Source organism: Fukomys damarensis, unplaced genomic scaffold (assembly GCF_012274545.1).
Source record: "Fukomys damarensis isolate Sample0158 unplaced genomic scaffold, DMR_v1.0_HiC HiC_scaffold_31, whole genome shotgun sequence".
Taxonomy (NCBI): Eukaryota; Metazoa; Chordata; class Mammalia; order Rodentia; family Bathyergidae; genus Fukomys; species Fukomys damarensis.
This window is the reverse complement of record NW_022900943.1, coordinates 5677522-5684301: the sequence shown is the minus strand read 5'-3', so window position 1 is coordinate 5684301 and position 6780 is coordinate 5677522. Positions and strand designations below refer to the sequence as shown.

Below are 6780 nucleotides of genomic sequence, written 5' to 3'. Positions count from 1 at the left end.
AAAAAAAAAAAAAAAAAAAAAAAAAAAAAAAAAAAAAAAAAAATCCTGAATTTGTTCACTCTACAAATATTTATTGAGTTCCTTCATTTGCCAGATAAAGTGAAGTTGTTAAGAAAAATAAAAAGTAACTGCTGCCCTTGGGGTGTTCATTGTCACTGAAGAAGAAAATCAAAACAAGGAGAAAGTGTGTGGAAAGCAGGCAAGCTGGGGCTTTGGGGCTCCATCCCCAACCTCGCGTGTAGGGCTGTGATGATCTCAACCTCCCCGGGTCGAGGAAGGCGCCGACGGAGCGCCATTTTGGGAACACGGATGGGGACAATGTTGCCAGGCAAGAAGCATTCAGAAAAGGGGGGTACAAAATATGCACCTGCATCAACTAGCTGGTGGAATGGTGAGGTCTAGAGATGGAGAAAGGGAGCAAGCACCTAGCAAGACCCACACGCTACAGGAACGAGGACTTTCCGTCCAAATGTCCAAAAGCCTACCCTGAGGGGAAGAGTAACAGATGGGAGGAATGTGCTAACCATTACAGGTCAGAGCAATCTGTCTGGAAACCACACTGAGGAGGGACGGTTCACAGGGATCTAGGAAACATGGAGACCCACTCAAGAACGATCATTAGCATATTCATTCCATGAATACTTATTGAAGGTCTACCTTACACCAGATACTGTAGTAGTTTCTGGGGAGAAGGTAGAGAAATGGATTCACTTTCTCCTTCTATAAACCTTAGAAGCTAGTGAGGCAGTCAGTAAAAAGGACCTACAGAAAAGTGCAAAATATGCCATGAAAGGAAGAGTAATTGGGGCTTCATTCATTCATTCTCTAAATATTTAATACTCCCAAAAGATGGGGGTATAGGGAAAAACAAGAACCAAGACCTGTCATGGAAAGGTATAAGATCCCAAAGATGAATGTAACTGTACTGCGTACCTAGAAAGTACCTATAAACTTAAAAAAAGATTATGAGAGATTGAAGAGTGAAGACAGAGCAAATGCAATGGATAATTAAACAAAATAAAGTAAATTAAATTAATAATTGATGTGGAAGGTCATCGTGTTGGGTAACTAAAAAATTGCACCATGCAGTGAGTTGGAACAGGAATTTCAGCAAGAAATTCTGGTTGGCAAGAGCAATGACCTTGGATTTAACATCTTGAGTTATGTTGATTTTTATGGAAGTCTATAAGTTTATACTAAAATGTTCTATCAATGGTAAAAGCTATAAAACTTGCATTTTTATCAAAAATTTAAATATTTGCACAAATGAACAGAGTAATATTCTTATGTAGCATTATCCAACTTCAGCAATTATCAGTTCAGAGCCAATCTTATTTGATCTTTATTCCTAGCTACATTCCCATCCCTGTATTACTTTGAAGAAAATCCCAGCTATCATGTAACTCTACTTCTAAGTATTTCCTTGTGCATCTTTAAAGAATCTTTATTAAAATACATGAAACACCAAATCTCTACTGTATATTTAAATATATACAGTTTGCATTTAATTAGAAATGTTATTTGAAATGAGAAAAATACCTTATAGTGCTATTAATGTAAGAAATTAGTTATCATGTTTTTACCATTTGAAAATTTCCTAAGTTCTACTAAAGTTATGCAATAAAATTAAATGTGTGTACTCATTATGCTGGCATTTACAGAATGCATATGCTACTGAAGATAGCAGACATCACAGTCAATAAGAAACGACAGGTGTACTTGTAACCGTAAGCTACAATGTGTGACTCACCGACTGTCACTAACCTCCAGGGACTTTCATGTGTCAGAGATCCCTTTTCTTCTCTTTCTCTCAAAATGAAAAAAATAAAATAAAGAAGCTGCTCATGAAACTACAATGCATTAGAAGAAAAAAAAACCCTTAAAACCAAGGTTCAAAAATAGACAAAGGAAGCTTATTTCAGCTAAGTTATATACCAATATAGGGTGGTTTTGCCTGCTGAAAGTTAAACCCCACACATATAAATTGTTAAAGGTGGAAGGGACCTTTGGTTCACTTCTCATAGAATAGATAAATGTAATAATTATCCATTCTAATTTTTGCTTTAAAATTAAGTTGCACTTGGACAGACCAATTTTCCCTTGACACTCTTAGGTTTACCTGTGCTTAAATACAAATTTCAGATAAAATGAACCCATATAAATGAGTTTCTAAAAAACTCTTTAATATAAATAAATCACGATATACACAGTTTTAAAACCAATGCACACAGAGCTTGAGAAGCAAATAGTGTCATTCTAGTTATATATCATTTCTGAAGAAAATCAAGGCAACTGCCACTAGTGTAAATGGATCAGGATGATAGCCCAGCAAAATTCACATGAAACACTTTTTGTAAAGAACACATAAATCAAAGATGTTTTACAGATGTTCAAAAATATAGGCAGTTACATAATTTTTAAATTTTCTTAGCCAAAAGATATACAGTATTTGGCGTCCTTGAATAATTAATTATTAGAGGTGCAAATACTTTTTTTAGGGTCCTCTTTTAGGCTTGTACCTAGTAATAATGGTATCTTTATGTTCAGAACACAGTAGTATAGAGGCCAACACAGCAGAAACAGAATAAATTTTATTCACTGTTTAAGAAGAAAAGGGGACCAAAAACTCTCTTCTTAAACAACAGAAGTAATTTAGAATAGTAAAAATAAGATAGGAAGGTCCACTTGCCAAGCTAAAAGGATTTGCTTTAGAAACAGGTAAACAATGGTAGTCTTAGAATGTAAGCTTCATTGCCTTTATTTTCCAATAAGTGAATTCTAGAACCATTGATCAATAAAGAAATATTACCACACAGCATATAAAACAGCACTACGCTAAGTACATAGAGAGACACAAAAGTGAATGACTTCTCAAGGAAAAAAAATTCTCTCCACTGAAGGGGGGAATAAAAGGTCAATTCTATGGGGGAAGTAAGAGTAAAGTTTCTAGCCATTATAATTTAACCAAGATCCAAACTCGTATTGTTTTGATTTTATTTTGAAGGCCTGCAGCCTAACAGACTATCAACCTAAAAATGATTCGATTTCTATTTTTAATGCACTCATATGCTACAGAGAAAAAGTTTGAGAAATGAATATTTAGGAGAGTTTTCAGTGACCTTTCTGCAAAGAAAAACAAATGTCATGCTTTTCACAATCTACTGTCCCTCAAGCAGAAAGAATAATACATAAAAAGATTAAATTGAAAATAAGCTGAATCGTAGTAGAGCTGAACAATATATAAATACACAGTAAGATGAATAATAATGCATGCATTATAATGCATAAGTTGAATAATACATAAGATAAGGAAGTTGAGAGAAATAAGATGGCAAAAGAATTAGCTGAAATCTCTGTCCGTAGAAATAAGACAGGAACTACTAGTGGCTGAATAGAAAAAAATAAAGGCCACTGAGAGCTGGAAATTAGCAGAGAAAGTTAAATTTCATTTAGAAAGGAACTATTTACAAATAAAGTTACTTCAAAATAAAAAAAACTTTCTAAAAATTTTATTTATTTTTTTCTTTTCTGGTATCTTTCACCAAACCTTTTTACTTGTCTTGGATGAATCATTTCCTTCCTAGCGTCCTTCTCCAGGCCTTCTGTGTGATTGCCAATGACAAAAAATGGTAGCTGGAATCACATGCTTTAGTCTTTTTCATAGTAAGCTATTACGGATCTTCCTTGCCAACCCATTCTATTTTAATTTTAGCTAAGCTAATTTGCTTATGGTCTCCTTGAGGGGCAGGAGGAAATGTGCTTTTAACTTTTTGTCATTCCTTGCCTATGACATTCCTTTAGGTTAGAAAGTGGTGTCTTTCTACTCCTTTTCTAGCAAGAGAACAATATTTCATCCATTGAACAAACTTATTTTCCTCTGAGGTAATCTGTCCTGGGAAGTTCTGAGCCTTGTTCGTGACCTTGCGTTTGTAGCTCCTATCATTCAATGGCTTTTTCATTATGATCACTTCTCGCTTGTTCCACTGTATCTTCTTTTTAAAAAACTGACTCATAGCTTGCCTCCTACAGAAGGTAGCTTTATCAAATACTTCAAAAAATGTGGAGTCTGGGAGATTTGGTAGAAGAATTTTTAAAATCCAGGATTGAAAGAAACTTGAGGAGGTAAAGCAGGTACCATGTCCACGTGGCTTAGTGTAGGGTCTCCTGCATGTGGAAGAGGCTGCATGGTGAAATGACAGCTAGCAGTGTAGAATGAGCAAAATCTACGTAAGCCATTACACTTTAAAATGCCAGAAACAGGCATCTCTAGGTGAGAACTGAATGTAAAGCAAAGAGAGAAATCAAAATCAATCACTGAGTGAGTGTCCAGTCAGTATAAGCAACAACAGCTACAGGTACGGTCCAAGATGCTAAACAAGATCACTTGGTCCCTGTCTGGCTAAGGCTCACAGCTCGAGAGAGAATGTAAGCAGTCAAGACAAAAACTCATTAAACAACTGCAACTGCAATAAACACAGTACTAGTTTATAGAAAGGATTATTCTTCATGGCAGAGAATGGGAGAGGCTATTTTTTTAAAGGACAGAGTCACACTGATGCTGCAATTCTTCAGTGCCTACACCTGTGTTTAAATCTCCAACTGAAAAATTAGTGATGGCTTTAAAAACTTACTGTGTAGTGAAATACAAAACACCAGATCACTAAGCAAGATAAAGCTCAAGTAAGCACCTGGTGAAAGTTAGTGCATCCAGATTTAAGATGATTTTTAAATAAGTATTTTGCAAAATAAAGTCACCATGTAATTTTTCCTGGCTATCCTGTACTTTCAGCACCATATACATATCCATCTATCCTCCCATCTACCTAGGCCCTCGCCTGTCTTTCATTACACAGCATCGTTTCAAAGGGATACAGGCTTAAGCAAATAAAGAGTTGGAGCAACCCGTCTCCCAGCAAGGTATTTCATCTCCAAAGACGAGGCTGTGGCGCAGGCAGCTTGCACAAATGGCACTCCAGATGCGTATCTGTTCAAGGCAGCCCACGGCAGCCGTCCTGATCAATTCTAATGTGATAAAATGCTGCAGGGAAAGTGTGCAGAAACGTGTTTACGTCAGCCCTTAATTAAACTGTTGTTCACTTCCAAAGAACCTTAGGAAACACTAATGAGACACGAGGCTTGGCAATTTCTTCATCAAAGCAAAGACCGCTTCCTCAGTCTGCAGCAACCTGTCACCGCAGGCTCTCCCCACAGTTAGCCACCTGTTAGCAGGACTTCACCCAATCAGCTAGGGTCCAGGGCAAGCTCAGACAGCCACCTCATGCCTGCCGGTCGGGGACACCTGCTCCCTTTTCACATATACCAGAGCAATATGTTAGCTTTTCCAACATGCTTGAGCACAGTAAGGTTACAAATCAGATTTCTGTGGGCTCCACAAAACACACAGCATTTGCTTTTGGAAAAATTCCTATTCTTCTCCATGGCTGTGTCAAACTAATTATGTAAGGGTACACAGGAATTCTTGAATTCCTGGAAGCTTATTATTTTTAGCATGCCATACCACAAAATTGAAATATATTAATGACAGTACAAGTCCTGTAATTCAGAAGAACCTATTTCTATCTGGCTAAAAGGTAAATTTCTTTAAAATGTTTTAAAGTGCAATTCTTTTCTATTTCTGTAAGTTGCTTTCCTTATTCACATGTCACACTTGTAAACAAGTTTAAATGAAATCCATAGCTATATGTCAGCATTTGCTGGCCACTCTTAATTATGATGATTTAACGTTAGGGTATGTTTTATAGCTATACAGCTAAGGGCTGAAAAATTATAATCATCGTTAAAAATATCTTCTTTAATTTTTACACTAGCAAACCGCTGAACATTTCACAGGAATCCCCCTCCACTACTCCCCACTTCGTTCTGGAAGAAAAATCAAGATGCAATGAGAAGATCGGGGAAACTTCTGTTGTCTTTGGCCGTCTGCTATGCCAAGGAATGATGCAGATCAGGGAAGGGATGCACGGACGTGGGGATCGACGAGGCTCACCGAGTTGTCAGCCCCTCCTAGTTTTCCAGTTTTCTTGATATTTTGAACTTTTACAGGTTTCTATAGAGTTTTACAGGTTTACACAAACTCTAGACATTGAAAATCTCTTCAGAGACCAAACTCACTGTTGGATAGAGGCAAAGATGGTCAACACATCCATTACTCCATGGAAACTGTCAAGCAACAGGCAGCACTAAAAATGAAAAATGAGCTTGAACTAAACTGGAGCTCTTCTGCTTTCCATTAACATGGTGAGGGGAGAGCGGAAGACAATCTAAAAAAGATGAACTATCTGCATAAAATAATAACGTCACTTAAAATAAATGAACTAATAAATGAGAAGCTACCAAATCAAGTGTGTGGGATATGTTCTGGAGCTGAAATCTGGTATTTTTACTTCAGGCCACAAATCAAGAGGGAGCCTAGAGACGAGAAAACAGCTTGGGCTCTGCGCCCAGAGAACGAGAAAGCGGAGAAGACATCTGTTGACTCAGAGCCGCTCTTCCTCTGCATTTGCCTTGAGGTAGAAATGTTGAGGCCGAGGACTGGTTACAGTTTGTTCACAGTGGCATCAGTGCTGTGTAAAATATCACAATCACCACGGCTAGATGGAGGCAGTGTCCTGCCTGCCTGTTACTGCAGAACCCAGCCCAAAGCTTGGATGTATTTAAGTCTGGGTTTGTGGGACTGAGTGCTCATCCTCACTCTAACAAGCTTTACCTACAGATAAAGGACTGAGGCGTGTGCCCTGGACAAGGACGTGAGAGAGAGAT

The 6780-nt window shown here is 37.6% G+C and overlaps 1 protein-coding gene across 7 annotated transcripts in view; it reads right to left on the bottom strand.

The window, feature by feature from the left end:
• Nfib (nuclear factor I B) overlaps positions 1 to 6780 on the bottom strand; it is a 208836-nt gene that overhangs the window by 35865 nt on the left and 166191 nt on the right. The window lies entirely within an intron of this gene.